Consider the following 23230-nt stretch of genomic DNA (forward strand, 5'->3'; position numbering starts at 1 on the left):
TTCCTTAATGCAGTTGCAGATTCTGCCAGTTTTGTCTCAACCTCTGGATCGGTTCCTTTTTGTAACTACCTTTAATTCTTAAAAAGATTGTTGCTACCGCTATGCTACATACTTATTGTATCACTTACAAATGTATAACCTCTGCAAATTAGTCTCTGAATTGAAAGTATTCATTGGTAAAATGGGTATTTCTTCACCATAGGAATAGTTGGAAGTGTTTAAATACTTGAGAGCTATTTTTATTACAAGCACACATAGCTTTGTGGTGGTGTTTTTTGAGACGGAGTCTCGCTTTGTTGCCCAGGCTGGAGTGCAGTAGTGCGATCTTGGCTTACTGCAACCTTCACCTCCTGGGTTCAAGCAATTCTCCTGCCTCAGCCTCCTAAGTAGCTGGGAGTACACACTAATTTTTGTATTTTTAGTAGAGACGGTTTTTTGCTATGTTGACCAGGCTGGTCTCAAACTCCTGACCTCAGGTGATCCACCTGCCTCGGCCTCCCAAAATGCTGGGATTAGGGGTGTGAGCCACCGCACCCCACCTGTAGTGTGTTTTTGAACGTATATGTGAAGTTGTAGTTTTTTGGTTTGTTTTGAGACGGAGTCTCCCTCTGTCGCCCAGGCTGGAGTGCAGTGGCCGGATCTCAGCTCACTGCAAGCTCCGCCCCCCGGGTTCCCGCCATTCTCCTGCCTCAGCCTCCCGAGTAGCTGGGACTACAGGCGCCCGCCACCACGCCTGGCTGTTTTGTGTTTTTAGTAGAGTCGGGGTTTCACCATGTTAGCCAGGATGGTCTCGATCTCCTGACCTCGTGATCCGCCCGCCTCGGCCTCCCAAAGTGCTGGGATTACAGGCGTGAGCCACCGCGCCCGGCCCAAGCTGTAGTTTTATGATTATGATTTATGGTTATGAGGCATTGATTTAAGGCATTTTAAAGCTTAATTCGTCAGATTCTAGTTGAAAAGAGAATTCACCAAGGCAAGCTAATGCCATTGTCATAAACGGGAGTTTGGAGACAATTCTATTAGTATTTGTTTGGGTGGTTTAAGTGCAGCGTTGAACTGACTTGAACCCGACCACACACTGGATGGAACTGACGCGCGGCCGGGGAAATCATTAACTGAAGATGGCTTTTTTGTGGGTGTCGTTGAGAACGCAGTTAGACAATCTTTAGAGGTTTTACCCCGTTGACAAAAACTCAACTTTTCTTCCAAAGAAGTAATTTCCGTTTTATCTCCCCTACACTTTGAACAGACCATGGAAGAAGCCAGCGCCCCTTCTACGCGGGCGCTGCTCCCCGCGGGGCCACCTCGCGAGCCCGGGAACACCCGAGCGGTACCGACTCCGCGCACCCAGCGCCCGCCCCAGCCGGGCCCACTTCCGCCAGCGTCCCGGACGCGCCCGCCCCGCCCCACGGACCCGAGATTCGTCGGAATTTTCCCGCGAGGCCGCGGGAGCGCGCGGGGCCGCTCGCCAGGCCCCAGAATGCACCGCTCACACGTGTGCGCGCGCAGCCCCGCCGCCGAGCCACCGCGGGAAAATTCCAAAACCCTCAAAACAAAAAGCCAATCCGAGGCAAAGCCAAATTTTCAAGCCACAGGTCCCGGGCGGTGGCTTCCTTTCCGCCGCTGCCCAAACTGCTGAAGCAGCTCCCGCGAGGACCACCCGGTAAGCGGCAGGCCGCAGGAGGCGGCGAGGGCGGAGGCTTCCCCGGGGGTCTGGCCGACACGTCAGCGGCGGAGCGGGAGGAGGCGGCGAGGGGCGCGGGAAGGCTCGCGAGAGCGGGTGGGCGCGGCGGGCCTCGCGGTGGGCGAGAGGGGTTCCCGCCGGCGCAGGCTGAGGCCGGGGCTGAGGCTGAGGCGGGAGGTGGCGGGCGGTGCCAGCCCGCGGGGCGGGGCGGGGCCGGGGCGGGGCGAGCCGGGGCGGGAGCCGGCGCTGGGGTCGCGCGGAGGGAGCCCCCGGGGAGGCGGGAGCCGGGAGCGGCGTTTTGGTGGTTTTTGTTCATTGAGCGCGGGCAGCTATGTCCTCTTCGAAGGACAGGAGCGAAGGTGAATTTCTCCGCCTCGGACCCGTGGCAGCCGTGAAAAGCTCGCCCGTTTGAGCCGGTCGCCCTCGACGGCGGGCCTCGTCCTCCCCGGCCCTCGCACCCCTGCCCCCCAGCCCGAGTCGCCGGGGCGCCGGGAGGGGCGCGGTGTTCCCCTCCCGCCCTGCGCCTTTCCTTCCCGGAGGGAGGCGGGTTCGCGGGGGCCAGTGTCTGCCCTTCGCTCTTTTTGTGGACGCCAGGCCACATCTCCTTCGAAGCCCGTGAGAGATTTTTCAGGTGCTGTTTGTTGGTTGGTTTTGCTCTTTTAAATTTTTTAGGCGGGTGCGTTTGCAACTACGAACCCTCTGTAATCTTGCGTGTCCGGTGCAGCGAATGGGGGAAAAGATTTGGAGTTTTGTAACATGGGAAATTGGGCACCAGAATCTTCAGGGAAGAGGCCAAGGAGTTTTCTAGCAAAGACCTGTATGTGCCTGGACTTTTGTTCTAATGTGAAACTTGGAAACCTCCCCCCCCCCCCCCGGCACCTGGTTTTATTCTAACCTGTGCCCCGTTTAATGCATCTAAACTGTGATGTGATTTGACTTAGCATTTATCAAATGAGCAGAGCACTTTCGGGCCACCCAACTTCAGCTCTTTGTGGCTGTCAATCACTGTCAGTGATATGCCCTCAGACAGATCGTTTTCTTCTTACTCCCCTCAAGGGTTGTTACAAGCGATAGAATTCATACCATGTGTTGAGATCATTCATTACATAAGCTTAGATAGAAAACATGTTCATTGCGACTTTATACGTTAAACTTAAATTGGTGTTTCAATGTAATGTGCTGTACCAGAGTCACCTGGAAATAAGCACTCATATACATTATTCATACACAAGAAAGGCTGCATCAAAAAAGAATTTGTTTTCCTAGATATATCAGAGGTCTTTTTCAGCAGCTCACTACCCCCAGTAAAAGATCCTGCTTCTTGAGAATTGGACTAATTATACTTTGTATATTATACATTCGAATTTATTTTTGCTTTATCCGGTCATATTTTCTCTTGATTTCTTGAAAAACATTTACCAAGACCTCAGAAAAGACAAGCAGGCTCTATATTGGTATTTTTTGTTCTGTTCTCTAATAAAAAGCATTAACTTGATTGATTGGCTGGATGTGGAGGATGTGTTGCTGCCTGTATGTGCAACTGTGCATGTACATTTGAAAATAAATGGCACTTTTAACGAGTTCCATATTTCAGCTAGTAGTTCCAATAACAATTATACGAATTTCGTGTTTATGAAAACCAGCTACAGGGAGACCAGCCTGTCCAGTAGAAAGTTGGATTGATTATCTGGGCCATGGAGAGAGCCAGAGGAAACTCACATGGGTGGTAGTTCCAAGTTGGTAGTGGTAGGGCCTCAAATCAGGCTGGAAATGAGCGCCAAATGATTTTAAAAAGTTTTATTTTAGACTGGGATATGTGTGTTCTCTGTCTTGTTTATGGATCTTGAGTGATTTAATGTGAAAGAATACAGACAGGAGAAGTACATTCAATTTTTGCAGTGTTTTAATAAAAATGCAAAAGTGGAGAAGGAAAGACAATTCAGATAACAAGCAGAGCATGGTGGCTCATGCCTGTCATCCCGGCACTTTGGGAGGCTGAGGTGGAAGGATCACTTGATCCCAGGAGATCGAGTCCAGCTCGAGCAACAGAGAGAGCCCTGTCTCTACAAAAAGTTAAGAAATTAGCCGGGCATAGTGAGTGGGGCTGTGGTCTCAGCTAGTCCCGAGGCTGAGGTGGAGGATCACCTGAGTTCAGGAGGTCGAGGACACAGTGAACTGTGATTGCACCACTGCACTCCACCCTGGGCAACAGACTGAGACCGTGTCTGGAAAAAAAAAATGATAATTCAGATTGGCCACCGAAGTTGGACTGGGGGCTAGCAGGCAATGGTTTTGCCTTCATTTTGAGATTGGCATCTTCTAACTCAAGTTTAATACGGGACTGAGGGCAAGAGGCCTGTATGCCTTTTATATCAGCATCACACTGTCTCGATTATGGCAGCTTTATAGTAAGTTTTGAAATTAAAGGTATCCACATGGAAAGAAAAGAAGTAAAACTGTCTTTATTGGCATGATGCCGTATGTAAAAAATCCTCTGTAATTCACAAAAAACGGGAAGTAATCATCAAGTTCAACAACGAAGGTTGTAAGATACAAGATTAATAAATCAAGTGTATGTTTATAAGTTCATATCAAGGTAGTATAAGTTATCTAATATTTTTCTTCATTTTCAAAATTCTTTTGGCTGTTCAGGGTTCCTTACATTTCCGTATAAAGTTTAGTATCAATTTGTCATTTTTTTCAAAAAACCATGCTGTGATAGACTTTGTAGGAATTGCATTTAATTTTGCATAACTATTTGGGGGAGAATTGCCATCTCACCGTGAACATGAAATCTCTTTCCATTTGTTGAGATCTTTAATTTCTCTCAGCAATATTTAGTAATTTTCAGTGTACAAATTTTGCCCTTTTGTAAATTAATTTTGAAGTGTTTTTGATGGTGTTGTGAATTGAATTTTTAAAATTTCATTAAAATTTTTTAATCGATAAAGCGAAAGCAAGTGTTTGTTTTTTTTTTTTTTTTTTTTTTTTTTTTTGAGACAGAGTCCCTCTGTGTTTGCCCAGGCTGGAGTGCAGTGGCATGATCTCAGCTCACTGTAATCTCCACCTCTCAGGTTCAAGTGATTCTTCTGCCTCAGCTTCCTGAGTAGCTGGGGCTACAAGCACCTGCTAATTTTTGTATTTTTAGTAGAGACAGAGTTTCACCGTATTGGCCAGGCTGGTCTCAATCTCCTGACCTCGTGATCCTCATGATCCTCGTGATCCGCCCGCCTTGGCCTCCCAAAGTGCTGGGATTACAGATGTGAGTAATCCCAGCACTTTGTAATCTTTGTAACCCAGTAATCTTGCTTTCAGCGCCCGGCCGAAAGTAAGTTTATTAAGAAAGCAAAGGAATAGAGAATGGCTACTCCATAGACAGAGCAGCCGAGCAGCCGAATTATTTTTAAAATTTCATTATGGATTGTTTTTAGTATATAAACATACACTTGATTTATTAATCTTGTATCTTACAACCTTCGTTGTTGAACTTGATGATTACTTCCAGTTTTTTGTGAATTACAGAGGATTTTTTACATACGGCATCATGCCAATAAAGACAGTTTTACTTCTTTTCTTTCCATGTAGCTACCTTTAATTTCTTTTTTGCCTGATTATTTTTTGCCTGGTTCGACCCTCCAGCAGTTTGCTGAATAGACATGGAGTGTATATTATTAACTTATTTCTCATCTTAGGGGGAAAACATTTAATCTTTTACTGTTAGATACGATATTAACTAAGTTTTTCATAAATGCACTCTATCAGCTTGAAGGATTTTCCTTTTATTACTAGACTGTTGAGAATTCTTGTGAACAAATGTTAGAAATGTTGCTTTTCTGCATCTATTGAGATGACTGGTTTTATTCCTTTATCAATATGATTTATTAACTGATTCGTGTATTTATACTAACCTTGCATTCTAAATCCCATTTGGTCGTGTTATATAACCCTTTTTACGTATTGCTGGATTTGGTTTAGTAATATTTTGTTTAGGATTTTTGTATTATGTTCATGAGTAATATTAGTAATATTTTGTCTTGCGATGTCTTTGGCTTTGGTATTATCGTAATACTGGCATCTTAGAATGAGTTGGGAAGTGTTCCCTCCTATTTTTTCAGAATTTGTGAAGGATTGGTATTTTTTCCTTTAAATGTTTGATAGAATTCACTCACAAAGTCATCAGTTCATGGATATTTCCTTTTTTTTTTTTTTTTGAGACGGAGTCTCGCTCTGTCTCCCAGGCTGGAGTGAGTGGCGCGATCTCGGCTCACTGCAAGCTCCGCCTCCCGGGTACACGCCTTTCTCCTGCCTCAGCCTCCCGAGTAGCTGGGATTACAGGCGCCGCCATCACGCCCGGCTAATTTTTTGTATTTTTAGTAGAGCCGGGGTTTCACCGTGTTAGCCAGGATGGTCTCGATCTCCTGACCTCGTGATCCGCCCGTCTCGGCCTCCCAAAGTGCTGGGATTACAGGCTTGAGCCACCGCGCCCAGCCGTGGATATTTCTTTATAGTGAAATTTAAAATTACAAATTCAGTTTCTCCAGTGCACGCGTGCATGTGACTTCTCCAGTGCAGGTTGTCGTACACGCGCGTGGCCGTGACTCCTCCAGAGCGAGCTTGTGCACGTGCGCGCGCGCCTTCTCCAACGCCAGCTCCCACGCACTTTCTCCAGCACTGGTTCCCATGTACACACGTGACGCTTCTCCAGTGCTGAGCTCCCGGAGTGTGTGCGGGCTTTTAATTAAGCGCCCACTCCTGGTGAGTGTGCTTTGCCAGCGCTACCTCCCTGGGGTGTGCCGCTTCCCCAGCGCTGGCTGCCGGGCTTGGGTGCCGCCCCAGCGCCTGTTCGCAGGCGTGTGCACATCTCCAGCGCTGGGTCCTTGGCATAGGTGCTTCTGCAGCGCCGGCTTCTGTGGTGCGCATCTTCCCCAGTACAGGCTCTTGTAGTGCGCTGTGATCAGCCGCGCCCAGTGGTCAGCTGTGTGCCCCAGCATCCCCTTCAAGCAATTTTGTAACTGAGTCTCTGTGGGACAGCTCCCTGTGAACACCTTTTCCTGGCGCCCTAGAGGATGGATTTCTGGCAGGTTACCAAAGGTGGTTTTCTAGCAAGTTGTGCTGGTGCAGCACCCACAGAGACCTCTCTCCTATTCAGTGAGCCATGGCTGTGCTCCCTCCAAAAAGTTCTTGGTCCCCTTTCTGGGAAGAAGCGGGTATTTTTCCTTAGGGCACCCGCCTCAGCCCTAGGGGCAGTGGCTTCTTATATCTGCTATTCCTCTGTTTTGTAGAATTCTGTTTACTTCTGACTAGCCAACACCTTGTTACTCCAGTCCTGTTACAGTGAATAGTTCTTGACTGGACATGGTGACTTATGCCTGTAATCCCAGCACTTTGGCAGGCCGTAGGACTTGGGAGGATTACTTGAGACTGGGAGTTTGAGACAAACCTGAGCAACATAGCAAAATCCCTGTTGTACAGAAAACACAAAATTATCTGGGAGTGGTGGTGTGTGCGTGCGTGCCTGTAGTTCCACCTACTACGGAGGCTGATGTGGGAGGATCGTTGAGCCCAGGGGGTCGAGGCGGCTTGGAGCCATGATTATATCATTGTGTTCCAGCCTAAGCGAGAGTGAGATCCTCTCTCTAAAAAGAAAAAAATGACAACAGCAGCAATAACTCTTTATAGTTGACTTTCTTTATTCAAATTATTATGCGGTTTCTTTTTACTGACTGGACCCAGACTGATTTATCACCTTTGCTCTGACATTCCTCAATAAATCACGAGTGGTGAGAGTATTTAGTCTCTTCATTTTCTTGAATTGTGAAAGTTAATCCTAAGGTTACTCCCACTTCCACGTGGCAAAAGACACGTTTGTGTGAGAGCGTGTCAGGCTTTTATGAAGTGATGAAACTGCCTTTCCATGCCTTTGCAAATTAGAAACAGATTATCATGGAAAGTGGGGTCAGGAATTAGGAGGGGAGAAGAGGACAGGTTAGAACTGTGGTTGGCCTTATGGCATCCAGTGGAAGGTTCCCAGATGACCTGACTAGATGTGACTATACTTCTCATTATCTTTCACCCCTGTTTTTCTTTTTTCAGATTTCTGGGACTTGTGTTTTCATTTTCCTCTAGAGCCCCAATGACGCTTTTGTAATTCAGAAACATTTTATGTATAATATAAACATTTTATGTACATTTAGCTATTTTAGTGGAATCTGAGATCTGTTACTCTGGTGACTACCCGTAAGACAGTTTGAGGCTGCGGTTTTTCACACACACACACACACACACACACACACAGATTCAGAGGCGACTTTATTTAAACAGTATGAATTTGGCTGGGTGCAGTGCTGTGCACCTGTAGTTCCAACTATTTGGGAGGCTGAGGCTAGAAGATTGTGAGTTCAAGTCTATCCTGGGCAAAATTGTGAGACCCTATCTCTGGGGGAAAAAAAAAGGTGGTGGGGGGGGGGGCTATGACTTTGTCTGTGATTCCTTCTTTACCTGGGTCCGTTCAAAGGTATGGACTTGCCAGCCACTTTTGTTTCTTTTGTAAGATTTTAGAGGTGCCATTTACCTTAGTGACTTCCAACACCTTCCTATGGGGCTGGTTCCTTTTTGTTGTCATTTTGTTTTTGTTGGTTGTTGTTGTTTATTTAAAGCAATCACATTATAAGGCCTCTTACTTAGCCTAATCCTATTTTTGTAATTATGCTTGTACATTCAATTGCAGTACTCAACAGATTTCCTTGTTAACTCCTGATTTTTTTTTTTTTTTTTTTTTGAGACAGAGTCTTGCTCTGTCTCCTAGGCTGGAGTGCAGTGGCACGATCTCGGCTCACTGCAAGCTCCACCTCCTGGGTTCACGCCATTCTCCTGCCTCAGCCTCCTGAGTAGCTGGGACTACAGGCACCTGCCACCACGCCCAGCTAATTTTTTTTATTTTTAGTAGAGACGGGATTTCACCGTGTTAGCCAGGATGGTCTCGATCTCCTGACCTCGTGATCTGCCTGCCTCGGCCTCCCAAAGTGCTGGGATTACAGGCATGAGCCACCACGCCTGGCCAACTCCTTATTTATTGATGACCATTTGTGGTTATGCATAATGACTTTTCCTCTGTCCTTGTGCACTGCAGTTCATATTATTGCCTTACGTATATATGCCTGTTTCCACAACTCTTAACCAACTTCTTTAGGGTATATTCTTTTTTATTATATAACTGCATTGATGTCTGTTGAGTGCCAGCATCCTTTTCTCCCTTCTCTGTCGTAACATACCCTAGATTTTCTTTTAGTAGTCACGATTGTATGGGCTCTGGGGAGCACTGATCCTACCTCTAGCTCCTGGGGGTTTAGTAGTCCCGATTGTGTGGGCTCTGGGGAACACTGATCCTACCTCTAGCTCCTGGGGGTGGACTTTGATGGGTTTAAGGAGTCTGTTTTGTTGATTTGTCACAGTCATGGGTTAGAGTTGGGCATAAGCTCAAGCAAGTCTAGTCTGAATATATCTGAGGTCCGTCTCTTACTTGGAATGCTGGAACAGAAGTATGTACTCTATTTTTGGGTGGTATGGATGTGATGTGACTTCTGTAATGGCTAAAGCTGTTTTGCTATCATGAGGGAAGCAGGATGGAGAGATAGATCAACTGTGAAGTCTGCTCTGTTTTTGGACTTGCCAGTTTCTTGAACCAACAAATTCCCCCCCCCCCCTTTTTTTTCTCTTTTGAGACAGGGTCTTGCCCTGTCAACCAGGAGTGCAGTGGCATGATCATAGCTCACTGCAGCCTCAAACTCCTGGGCTCCAGCAATCATCCCACCTCAGCCACCTGAGTAACTAGGACTACAGGTGTGCACTACAGTGTCTGGCTAATTAATTATTATTATTATTGTAGACACAGGGTCATGCTATGTTGCCTAGGCTGGTCTTGAACTCCTGGCCTCAAGCTGTCCTCCTGCTTGGGCCTCCCAAAGTGCTGTGATGAGAGGTGTGAGCCACCATGCCTGGCCTCCTGTTATTGTTTTAGCTAGTTTTGCTTGGTGCAGCAGGGACATTTAATGCTTACTAAATATTTATATCTTCCCTCACATTTCCCAGTTCATTTGCAGCTAGGTAGGACATTGTGATTGTTCTAGCCAATAGGTTTTAAGCAGGTTGTTTCCAGGTAGAAGCATTTAGTAGCAGATTCCTGACCTAGCTGTCTCTCCTTTTTGCGGTGGTGATTATAGAGGCTAGGTGTTGAGATGTCTGAGCACCTGTCATGCTGGATCCATGAGTGACTGTGGAGTAGAACACCGGCCCCACCCCACAAACACGTATGTCCCACGTAACATATTGGACATACAGTATGAGAAAAAAGTTACTACATCGTAGCTTAGCTTATCTTGATGAATAGAGTTGGGTTTTCAATTACTAGAAACCAAAGGCATCCTAGGTGATATAGTATAATTTTGTAATTCTTAGTGTGTATTTGGTAATTTACAATATATGCAGATTATACATTGTAATTGATTGGTAAGACACTTGTCTGAAGGAATCAGTTATATTTAGCCCTAGCTTTCTGAATTTGGTGTACCCAAACCTGACCTTGTCCAACATGGATTGTAATGATTCCTTCACCTATCTACCGCTACATAGCAAAGGTTATAATAAAACACTATATAAAACATAGATTTGTACAAATGATATCGAATTGCTGCTTTTGCTTGAAGCTGTTAGCTAGGAATTTCTAATCATAGGCCATAAAAGTGAGTAACCCTGTATTAGTGGTGTAACAGCATGCATTTTGTTTATGACGTAGTATTTTCTGCAGTATTTGGCACCCAAAAGAATATCTTATGTTTCTGATTCTGACTAGTACCATTCGACTTTTTAGTCATTATGCTAAAAAATTGTCAAAGCTACTGAAAGTTTTACTTGATGATAAGTATTTTGATTAGTGGTGACTTTTTGAAACTATGCAGCCAGTTTTAGGAGTAACATGCAAATATTTTTATATGAAATGGTATAATATGATTGATTTTATTTTATCTTAAAATCAGTTTTATTATAGTCTGAAGTTGTAAGGAAGAAAAGTGCAATACAAGTATCTTTTTCTTTGTTAGCGATGCATCTCACTGTGTCCCCCAGGCTGGAGTGCCGTAGTGCAGTCATAACTCGTTGCAGTCTTGACCTCCTGGGCTCAAGTGATCCTCCCACCTGAGCCTCCCGAGTAGCTGGGACTACAGGCATGAGGCAGGCACTGTGCCTGCCATTAAAAATATCTCGAATTTTGGTAGTGACATTCCTTTGAAGGTATTAAAAGCTAGAAATTTGTTTCATTATATCAGAGTTTCCGGTATCTTTATTTAGTTCTACACGTGTGTGCTGTACTCATCTAATGTTTGCCTAAAATTGTACTACGTCTTTTTGGTTTTAAAATAATTTAAGTCTAGGCCGGATGTGGTGGCTCATGCCTATAATCGCAGCACTTCGGGAGGCTGAGGCAGGTGGATCAATTGAGTCCAGGTGATCAAGGATGCAGGTCAGCTGGGCAAGGTGGCTCCTGCCTGTAATCACAGGACTTTGGGAGGCCAAAGTGGGTGGATCACTTGAGGTGAGGAGTTAGACACCAGTCTGGCCAACATGGTGAAACCTGTCTCTAATAAAAATACAAAAATAATTAGCCTGTTATGGTGGTGCGTGCCTATAATCCCAGCTACTTGAGAGGCAGAGGTACGAGAATCGCTTGAACTCGGGAGGCAGAGGTTGCAGTGAGCTGAGATTGGGCCATTGTGCGCGTGCACACACACACACACACACACACACGAGCAGTTGTTTCATTTAAAAATAAAACAACTAAGTTTTAAAATTTAAAGCCGAAGTTGTTTAATTTAAAAATAATTTGAGTTTTTAAGAAATTATCTATTTTTGAGGCAAAATGGTGAAAATAGGACACGTGTTTGAAAATATTCTGGTACTTGGTCAGAACCACTTTAGGCTATGTTGTTTTGTGGCCAAAGTGGCTATGACGAAATGACTATGTATTATTTTAAAAATATTGTTACTGAGGTATTACTGATGAACATGAATGGATTAATATTGTTATCATGGGAGTGGTTTGTTATAAAAGCAAGTTTGGCCCTCTGGTGCTCTGTCACTGTGTGATGCCTTCCATTGTGATGTGACCCCTCAGTCTTAGACTTCCCGGCCTCCAGAACTGGGAACTGGTACGTTTCTGTTATTTGTAAATCACTGAGTCTCACCTATTCTCCTATAGTAGCACAAAACAGACTGAGACAGGCAGTCGGGCAACTCCAAGTCTGAGTTCCCTTCCAGCGGCAACTGGCAGGAGTGAAATCCTGACTGTCTTCTTTGCAGTCAAATGCTCTACCACTGAGCTATACCCCCTGGCTGTCTTCTTGTGGACAGTGCTGTTTTTGAGTTGCCACAAGCCTGTCTAATTGCTTAGTCATTTAACTTATCTGTTGTGGACATTCGAATTTATGACCTTTGTCTAAAGTAATTTACTAAGTTTTGAATAATTTTGAAATGCATTCAGTTGTTAAACTAACACTTAGAAAAAAGTGGACAGATCAGAACAAATTTGTCATACTTGGGAAATTACTGCACTAATCAGGGTTCTCTGGTGACTTCTAAGTTTCTTATCTGTAGAAAAGATTATTATTATTCTGGAGCAGTAAGATACTATATACCCTTTATAAATCAGAGCTTTTTGTTCTGTTGATTTTGGTTTTATAAGCATTTTTTTTAAACTACTTCTTTTGGTTTCTTAATTTATTTCTAACATTACTTTGGGTAATGACCCTATTAAAAGTGCTTTGTACTTTCCAAAGTATTTTCGTGTAGATTTTGTGGGATTCTCACAATAACCATATGTGCTAAGGTAAGATAAGCATTTTAAAAAAAGAAAAATAGGGCTGAGCACCTGTAATCCCAGCACTTTGGGAGGCAGAGCTGGGCGGATCACTTGAGCCCACAAGTTCAAGACGAGCCTGGGTAACATGGCGAAAGCTTGTCTCTACACAAAATACAAAAATTATCCGAGCGTGGTGACATGCAGCTGCAGACCTAGCTGCTTGTGGGGCTGAAGTGGGAGGATCGCTTGAGCCTGGGAGGTTGAGGGTGCAGTGAGCTGTGATCATACCACTGCACTCCAGCCTGGGTGACAGAGGGAAACCCTGCGTCTAAAAAAATAAATAAAAATTAGAAAAGAAAAAATAGAATGAAGCTTTTTCAAAAAAAATTACTTTGGCTCATAATTCAGGAATTCTCCAGAGATCACCCAGAGGATGGCTGCTGATGAGCTTCTTGGGTTAATCGTGTGTGCAGCTTTTAAATGTGTCTTCATTGTTATGAGATGATAACCTTTTCAGTCATCAAAAGAGCCGGGTATTTCTGGTTACCCAAACCCAACTGATTTTAGCAGAAAACATTTGCCTTAAATAATACCTTCTCTTTGGAGTGTTCACATTGAAGGAAACTGAGTTTAACGGCAAGGCTGGTGACTGTAACCCAGGGAAACTAACTCCTGCCTGGTGCTCTTTTGGTTGCACCAATAGTTCGATGTCCAGGGGTGGCTGAAGCTTCCTCTTGAAGCATTCTTACGCAAGTCTCTCGCAGGCTTTTGGTTGCGTCTCTCTACTGTGTAAATAGGGGCATTAGGGGCAATGTAATCTCTGAATACTGCCCAGCCAGTTTCTGCCTGGTAACGTGCCCTGAAACCCTCAGCGAATGCCGGCAAGCAAATCAGATCCACAGTGTGTTTGATATGCATGTCTTTTCCCCAAACAAAATTCAAATTTCACAAACACAAGCTGAGTCATTTTCCAGATGTTTGTATATGAATGGAAGTTTTTGTCCTGTTCTTCTGTAACCAGTACCGTAAAACTTCTGAGGGTCCTTGATGCATTTATGGTACAATGTTAATCCAAAACAAAACTTTATTCTGACTAAACATGTAGCTATAGAGAGATACCAAACTCATTTTTGTTGATCAGTACAACATGTTTGTGCCAACCAGATCTAAAAAATGTGTAAAGGAGTGCCATGCTGTCAAGACCTTATTACAGTTGTAAACACCAGTGCAGCTGTTACAAATCTAGCAAAACCTCAGGTTAAACAGTTTCAAATTTACTGAAGATGACATTCCAGACCCAGTTTTCATAACATAAACACTCTAAGACATGCCTTTGAGATGAGTGGGATTGTCATTAATATTAATGCCACCGAATTCAAGGCTGAGAAGTCATTTCTTTGCGGGCTTTGTTTTCACTCCTAATTTTGGAATAAAATATACTTTTAGCTGATGTATGGCGTGTATTTTCACAGCCTGAAAACATTTGATCCTGTTGCCTTTGAATTGTAGGAATGCAGAAATACAATATAAGTCTTTTGGTGTTTATGGTCATTTAACTTAAATGAGTTTGTTAGAATTAAAGGTGGGAAAAATTAACTGTTAATGGAATCCAATTGCATTGTTCAATTAAAAAATAAAAGGATGCTAAAAATAGTTGCTGTTTTAAGGATTGTATTAGTGTGACATTTTAGAATGCTGCAGTTAAGGAAATAATTTTATTCTAAAGTGATTCGAAGCACATTTTTTGTGGTCTGGTCTTTCATCTAGACAAGCTAGGACAAGCATTCAAAACCTGTACGAGTCTTAATCTGTTTTTTTTCTTCTTCGTTTCCACTTAGTGGGACATCTGGTGAGGTATCATTTTGGCCATATAGTCATTTCTAAAGTTACTTTCTCTGCTCTGATTTCCAATTAAGTCTTATATGATGTTTGTCAAATTTAAGAGTATGCAGGGGTCCACTGGAAGTGCTGGGTAACTGGGCTTTGGCCTGATTCTTGTGCATGGCTGTACATGTGGGGTGGTTTTGTTTTGTTTGCTTGTTTATTAGTAATTGCGTTAAAATATCCCATTTGCCTTTACTGAATTTTTTTTTGTTGGATTTTTGGGGAGGCCTCTAAATTGGATAATAGAGCAATTAAGTGACTGTTTGTAAGCTATCCTCAGTGCTCTATTAAAGAGAGAGAGCATTTATCAAAAGACAGTTGAATTTCTCTTGTTTAAACTTGCTTTTGAAATTTTGTTAGTTTTCTAGTAAGGAGAATTGAAGCCAACCATTGTCAAGTGCCATATTGTAATCTAAAGTTGGTAACTGTGGAAGCACATAGTTGATATGGTGATACCTTTTTCAGAGGAACTTTGGCTGTTCCCATCAGCATAAAGGACACAATAGACTGCATCTTTTGCTTTCACCTCTGCCTTATTTCTTCTGTTTTCCTTTTTTTTTTTTGAGATGGAGTCTTGCTCTGTTGCCCAGGCTGGAGTACAGTGGCATGATCTTGGCTCACTGCAACCTCCGCCTTCCAGGTTCAAGAGATTCTTGTGCCTCAGCCTCCCAAGTAGCTGGGATTACAGGTGCACGCCACCATGCTCACCTTTTTTTTTTTTTTTTCCATTGTTCGTAGAGACAGGGTTTCCCCATGTTGCCCAAGCTAGTCTTGAACTCCTGGGCTCAAATGATCTCCTGCCTCAACCTCCCAAAGTACTGGGATTACAGGCTGAGCCACCACTCCTGGCCCCCTTTTTAAAAGAAAAATTAAAGAGGTTGTAGAGGTTTCTTGGAATTCTTTTGGCGTTTTAAAAATGTTATATTTTGAGAAGAAAACTGGGCAGATACAAAGAACCCCTCCCTTCCCTGTTTAAAAACTTTTTTGCAGTTGCCCTGGAATTTTCCTTCACTGTCATTCATCCTTCTATCCTTTCTTGATATTGGGTCTTCTGTTTACTGTATTTTCTTTCTTGGTTTTCTCCCTCCTCTTGGTGTGGAGCAGATGATTTAGTATCTTCCTAAAGCAGAATGTATGGGAGGTGAATTAGTTCTAGTCGCTGCCTGTTGAATGTGAAGTTATTCTAGTCACATTTGATTGATAGTTTGTCTAGATATAGAATTCCAGATTGAAAATCATTTTCCTTTAGAATTGTGAGGCCTTGTTTAATTTCCTTCTACCCTCCTGTGTTTTTACAGTTTCTTGATGATGTGCCTGGTGTGGATCTCTCCTCATCCGTTTTCTTGGGCACTTGGTCAGCCCTTTCAATCTGGAAACTCCTGTCTTTTCGTTCTGAGAAAATTTTTATTGATTATATCTTCCCTTCCATATTGGAACTCGTTACAAGAAAGCTAGTCAAGGAAGAGTAAAGGGTTATGTTATGGGCTGAATTGTGTCCACCCCTCCCCCATTCATAAGTTGAAGCTGAAGCTGTGTCCCCCAGTGGGACTGTATTTGGAGATAGCGCCTTTGGGGAGGGATTGAGGCTAAACTAAGTCATATGGGTGGGGTCCTAATCCGATAGGATTGGTGGCCTTATAAGAAGAAGTAGAGAGAGATCTCTCCCAACATGAGCACAAAGAAGAGGTCGTGTGAGGACACAGGTAGTTGCTACATGCAAGTCAGGAAGAGGGCTCTCACCGGGACCTAAAAGGCCAGGACCTTGATCATGGACTTTTCAGCCTCCAAAATTGTGAGAAAATACATTTCTGTTATTTAAGCCACCACATATGTGATATTTTGTTATGGCAGCCTAAGCTGACTAAGACAGGTTGAGGTCAAGCTAGCACCACAGCTTCATCAAGGTGAACTGCATGCATTACAGGAGAATATTAACATGGTGCTGGTGTGCATGTGTGTTTTCCTTTTGGACTGTTTGCTTAGCTCACTCATCTGCATATCACCCTTTGTGAGTTAGCACAAGTTATTAACCCGGGGTTCTGGATCTGTGCTGACCAATGCTATAGTAAGTAGGTACATTTGATTATTTAAATTCACATTAATTAAAATTAAATAAAATTCAGGCCGGGCGCGGTGGCTCAAGCCTGTAATCCCAGCACTTTGGGAGGCCGAGACGGGCGGATCACGAGGTCAGGAGATCGAGACCATCCTGGCTAACACAGTGAAACCCCGTCTCTACTAAAAAAAAAAAATACAAAAAACTAGCCGGGCGAGGTGGTGGGCGCCTGTAGTCCCAGCTACTCAGGAGGCTGAGGCAGGAGAATGGCGCAAACCCGGGAGGCGGAGCTTGCAGTGAGCTGAGATCCGGCCACTGCACTCCAGCCTGGGCAACAGAGCGAGACTCCGTTTCCAAAAAAAAAAAAAATAAATAAAATTCAAAATTCACTTCCTCAGGTGCATTAGCCATATTGCACGTGTTCAGAAGCCACATGTAGCTAGCTGGTGCCTACAGTATTGGATGGACAGATAGAGCCAGAACCTTTCCATCCTTGCAGAAATTCTGGCTCTGCAACTCTGTTCTGGATACTTGCCTTACACCTCTCCCTCTCCCTCTCTCTCTCTCTCTTTTTTTTTAATCCAGTGGGTCTGAACTTTTTCAGGTTCAAGACATACTTAGGAATACTAGAATTTGTAGTGGACATCTTCAAGGTTTTAAAACTACACTAAGAAGTAAACAACCATTATAATGTGAACTCTGCCAAAGTGTCATATGCATACTGAGTCTATAACTGTGTCTGCAGTGATCATGCTATTCATCTGGCCATGCTTCTGCAGTATGGCCCTCAGAAGAGCTGCTTTCTACCCCTACTGGGCTTTCTGATATGTTTGTAGGACGGAGAATGGCAGGAAGCAGGCCTTCATGTGTGAGCCGGGCTGCTCTGGTTTGCTGTGCTGAATGTTGCTGTGCTCTCTCCCAGAAGAGGTGGGCACAGGTGCTTTAGACGGAGCTGTCAGAACCCCACTGCTCTGCTGAGCACTGGTGAGTCTGAGGATTCACAGGCTGAAGGCAGGTCACTGAACGCAGCCTACATTCTGGAATTTCTCGAAACAGATTATTTCCTCAGATGACAGAAAGTATAATTTTGGTCAGAAGGGTCACTGATCTCCCTGGAACCTACCCCACCAGGCTGTGTCATTGTAGGTGGGAGCCGTTCTCAAGAATCCTCAAAACAGCCCTTTGAGGTAGGTTCTGTTTCACTCCCAAAGAGAAGGGAAGTTGGCACTCAGAAATTTCACATCATTTGCCCTGGCGCACTGAATGAACTAGTGAATAGTGATGCTGGGTTCAGACCTTTCCATTTTTCTTTAAAACTCGTGTTTTTTTCCTACCAGAATGAAACTAGGCTTGGCCAGTGGCCCCTTCTCTCCACTTCGTGGGGGCAGCTCTCCTAAAGCTGGGCTCTGCATTCAAGGCATTGTTTGCAAATTCATTAAATTAAACACGTTTAATTCAGGGTAAAAACGGAATGATTTGGAAGACCTTTTTTCTTTTATTTTAAGAACTGTTGTTATTTTTATTTCAATTAAATTGGAAAACAGGGAAAAAGTAGAACAGCAAATCCCAGGCAGGGCGTGGTGACTCACGCCTGTAATCCCAGAACTTTGGATCACTTGAGTCCAGGAGTTTGAGACCAGCCTGGGCAACGTAGTGAGACGTCAGCTCTAGAAAAAAGTTAAAGAATTAGCTGGGCATGGTGCATGCCTGTAGTTCCAGCTACTAGGGAGGCTGAGGTGGGAGGATCGCTTGGAGGAGGTCGAGGCTGCAGTGAGCCTCTATCAGTCGTGCCACTGCACTCCACCCTGGGCGAGAAAACAAGACCTTGTCTAAAAAAAACCCAGAACCAAAAAAACGAAAAACCCCAACAAATCCCTCATAGCACCAGCACTTATTTTTGAAGACTTCCTGTCCTTACACATATAAATGCTTTGTACAAAAATGTTATATTATAAATATTTTTCTGCAACTTCCTTATTTGACTTAAGAATTTACGGTGAAAATCTGAGTCAGTCAGGAATATTCTGTGTGCACTGTTAACTCCTCTGTTACTTTAACAATTTTGTGTGTGTGTGTGTTTTGATGGTTATTGTTATACTGACTTTAGCCACTTTTCATCATTCTAGCCTTTAGGTCTGTTTTTTCTTTGTGTGGTCTTAACCAAGAAATAATTGCAAGCAAGGAACAAAGTTTTAAATTTGGTGGCACTCACCACCAAATAATTCCAGATGTTTGCCTTCCCTTTATATAGAAAGAGCCCACTCTGATGCTGTATTTGGTCTTCTCGTCCTCCCCTGTCTTATTTCTCTTTCATTTCATTTGATTTTAACCTCAATACCAGACTTATTTTGTGAAGCCCTTGGCCTGCTGCAGAGATATCTTTGCCACTGGCTCTCTCCAACCCCCAGTCGCTGATGTGTCTCTTGGCAGTGAGTGTAAATGATGGTGGTCCTCTCATTCTGACGTGGGAGCACCCCAAGTCAGCAGTAATATTTGGTGTAACAAGTACCAGGGTGGGATAACCACATATCCCTGGACTGGGATTTTAAAATTGTCAGTTGTCCTGTCATTTGTGGTTTAGGGATCAACTTGAGCAAGAGAAACCCCGTCTCTACTAAAAATACAAAAAAAAAAAAAAATTAGCTGGGTGTGGTTGCAGTCGCCTGTAATCCCAGATACTCAGGAGGCTGAGGCAAGAGAATTGCTTGAACCCAGGAATCGGAGCTTGCATTGAGCCGAGATCATGCCATTGCACTCCAGCCTGGGTGACAGAGCCAGACTCTGTCTCAAAACAAAAAGAAATTGTATTTATTTCCTACAGACTTCTTTTACTTGGTTATCACCTGACATTGCCTCATCAGGTATTTTATTAGGCATTTTATTCCTTTTTATTATTTTTGGCTTAAATTTTCCTTTTAGACTTTTACTTTGATCATTCTTTCTTATTTTCTCCTCCCTATTTAGGATTCCTCAGACTTCCTCCCTTTTCTTAATCTTATCCTTACCAGATTTCCCTTCTGCTTAAATTTCATGATCCCAGTTTTTCAGTGGATAGGGATAGAAGGCTGAGGTGAGGAAGGTAGGGGTAAATATACTACTTGCTGATTTTTAAATATGAAACAAGATATTAAGGAACTTATTTCCTTTTGATTCCCTATATTGGGGAGACCACAGAATTGGCTGGCCACTAATATCAAGTGGCTTTTGTGTGCAGACCCTTACAAAGAAATGACTGATAAAGTCCCTACTTCTGGAAATTCATGATATATTGTGGGAGAAAGGACCAGCTCATGTAGACAGTGCCAGAAAAATATACCAACAAAGGTAAGCTAAGTTGATAGTAAAAAGTGTGACATCCATGACACATCCATTGCCAGTGAATGATGGATAGACATGGACAGACTTTGAGGAGATGAGTTTTGAGTGTACAGAGATACCATTTTGTGTGTGTGTGTGCGTGTGCATGTTTGAGACGGGGTCTCACTCTGTCTCCCTGGCTGGAGTGCCACGGACATCGCCCACTATGGCCTCAACCTCCCAGGCTCAAACAATTCTCCCACCTCAGCCTCCCGTGTAGCTGGAACCACAGGCATACGCCATCATGCCTGGCTAATTTTTTGATGTTTTTTAGAGCTGAGGTCTCACTATATTGCCCAGGCTGGTCTCGAACTCCTGGACTCAAGCGATCCTCCTTCCTCAGCCTCCCAAAGTGCTGGGATTCCGGGTGTGAGCACTGCAGGGCCACAGAGGTACAGTGTATTTGTGATACCGTTAGTAACTTTTATTTGACAGAGGGTTAAGTATTGACTGAGGGATAAAACCTATTCTGGGACTCAGAAAATAAGGTTTTGCTCCAAGAAGGCAATTAGATGTGGATAACAGTTTCAGTACTGAATTGGGAACCTTTTTACTAAAATGTAGTCTACATGTGGGGGTCTAGCAATAGAGTCACTGTTAGTGAAGAACTGTATATATTTGTGACATACAGAGGAACCACATGCAATTTCTTAGTATGTTCTTCATCTTTGGGGAAATCCTAGACAAAACTGGAAAAATTTCAAGTTTTATTGTTACTCATTCCAAATCATAGGGATTTTGATATTGTACAGTTAAAAGTTCAGTAGATTTTGGAAACTAGTTATTAATTGACCTCAGTTCTGCACATTTTTGTTGCTTTGCAAGAGTACCCTTAAGGCTCAAATAAAGTTAAAAGTAGGGTAAATGGCATGTTAGACTGAAACTGTATTTTTTGTCTGTCAGCACTTAAATAGAAAAACAAACTAGCTTAAGAACATGACTGCAATTTAGAATCTTAAAACCACATATACCATAGTATTTTTAAAGCCTGCAACCAAAAGGTAGAATCATTGTGTTTTATGGCACTTTGAAATTCTGTCTGATGTTACTGTACGTCTGTGCTGTCCTGATACGACTTTTGGATTGCGTTTGTGGTACAAGAATGATTTCTTGTATTTGTATATTGCTTGGCTGCACAGATGGTGTCTGCTTCAAATCTACTAAATAAAATGAGAACAATGATTTTGCCAGTTTGTTTGACTGCTTTTATTTATTTTGGATGGCTATAGTCTTTGTGAAGATGGCAGACTAAACCTAGAAGTGACAGCTAAGAACAGAATGGGTGGGCTACGGTCTGCTGATTTATCTCAGCAGAACTCATGCCACTTCTCCCTGGGTACACGACGTTTTCTTCAGTTGAATGTCCACAGGCCAACTGAGCCACCCTTCACTCCCATATCCCTACTGTCCTTGGCCCAGTCCTTTTCTCCTCCTCCCTGGGTTATCTCATCCATTTCTATGGCTTTAGTTACTGTCTCTCCGTTGATGTTTCTACATCTATGTCTTCAGCTCAGGCCTGTTTCCTAACCTCTTCCTCACACACCCACTGCCTATTGGACCTCTTCTTTTAGATGCCCCAGGTCTCTTGTACTCACCATGCCTTAAGCGGAGCCTATCCTTTTATCCAAGTATGTTCCTCCTCCTTTGTTACCCCTTTCAGTGTACGGTGGCGTAACACATCTGGTTCTCTAATCAGAAACCTGAGCAACGTCCTTACCTCCTCTCTATTCCTTTTCTTACTGTGTTCGATGGAAACACTAAATACAGTGTGTTCTCCCTGGTAAGCATCTCTTATCTGGGTGCTTTTCTCTGTTCCTTCCTGCGACTAGACTAGGCCTCAGTTGCTGTAAGATGGTTTTCCGTCTTATAGTATGGTCTTGTCTCTCCTGGCGGTCCATTTTCTGTATTGCTTGTGTGATTTTTCTGAAACACAAATCTGATTATATCACTTTCATGCTAAAAATCCTCCAATGGCTTCCTATTGCTCTTAGAATAAAGTCCAGAGTCTTTACTCTGTTTTGTAAAGTCCTTTTAAATCCGTCTACTACTTGCTTGAGCAGGGTGACAGTCTTGGTAAAATGTACTTTTATAGCCAGAAGTCCCCCTCACACTTAACATATCATGATGCTTTCTTTTCTTGTGAGAAGCAAGACATTTTACTGTGACGTGTTGTCCATTAGTAAACCACACTTAGATCTGTGTGCCCCTCTTCCAAAAAATACATTATACGTATTTCTACAAGGGAGAAAACATGTAATAGTTGTCGGGTTCTTTTGAGAAATCCTTTGTAGAAGTTATGCTTGGTGTTGTTTTAATGTTTTTATTACAAAGTAGAGAGCCTGTCTGATGAATCTTACACAAATAAAGTAATGGAGGTAATTAGATACCACCACAGACTTTCCTCTCTCTCCAGAAGAGGTAATAAGAGTCAGCATCTGCTCATTTGGAAGCAGTGGCCCAGACACGTCAACAGAGATTGTGGGCATCTGTATTTCCTTCTAAGAAAGTGGGTTTCCTGAAAACCTTGGGAAAGGAAGGAAGAGAGGGAGGGAGAGAGGAAGGGAAGACACTAGGTAGGTGGGCCAGTCACCAGCAGAGGGATAAAAAATGGCGAGATCAAAATATAAAAGCACCAGTAGAATTTTCCTTTGGCTGGGCTCTCTCTCTAGATGCCCTAAAATGTTTATCTCCATTATTATAAAATAAGTCAACGTAGATGCCTAGAGAAAGGAGGCGTCCCTGATTTGGGCAGGATTCTAAACAATCGCCTTTTGTGGTGTTAGTCTACACTTGGCTGAAAGTCCCTCTTGCCTCAGTCTGCTGTTCTCCTGGTGAGCTCCCACGTATGGTTCAGTTCTCAGTGTCAGGTCTGTTTTCCTGGAAACCTTGCTCAGCTCCCCAAGTCCGGGCTAAGTGCTCTGCTTAGTCTGCTGTGCTGTGTCGCACTTCTCACTCTGCAGTGTTGGTTTGTATTTGAAGTCCAGTGACTATGACTAGTGTTATTGTTTGAAATGAAAGGGATTTTAAGAGTTTCTTCAAGAGAATTGACCAGAGTCCTGAGACGTTTCTCCATTCCTAAATATATAAAAGCCATGAGTTGCCTTTGAACTTCATGACAATTTTGAAAATTTTTAGACCTGTCAAAGGCATTCTGTGGATGAGAGCTAGCCTGCCTCAATCCAGTTGTGACTATCTTGAGTGTGAATGTCAGTGTTCATGTTTGATGTTCTTTATTTTGGTGTATACTCCAGGTGTAAAGCCAGCCCAATGTTGTCCCAACACACGACTGTGTGTGTTTGGCTAACTGAATACACCCTACCTGCCTTTTCTCCACTTTCTGTCTTCATATCCAAATCCATACACTTGAAATATTCTCATCCACTAGATACATGTAATTTCC

The 23230-nt window shown here is 43.4% G+C and overlaps 1 protein-coding gene across 2 annotated transcripts in view; it reads left to right on the top strand.

Annotated features, from left to right (window-relative positions):
* Positions 1-1477: 1477 nt before the first annotated feature.
* The window catches only part of FANCC (FA complementation group C), a 213779-nt gene continuing 192026 nt past the window's right edge, over positions 1478-23230 (top strand). The window contains exon 1 of one of the 2 annotated variants that reach the window (XM_025360357.1): positions 1478-1663. The gene's annotated coding sequence lies outside the window, so the exon portion shown is untranslated. The remainder of the gene's footprint in view (positions 1664-23230) is intronic. The other variant, XM_025360356.1, reaches the window with a different exon arrangement.

This window comes from Theropithecus gelada, chromosome 15 (genome assembly GCF_003255815.1).
Source record: "Theropithecus gelada isolate Dixy chromosome 15, Tgel_1.0, whole genome shotgun sequence".
Lineage (NCBI taxonomy): Eukaryota > Metazoa > Chordata > Mammalia > Primates > Cercopithecidae > Theropithecus > Theropithecus gelada.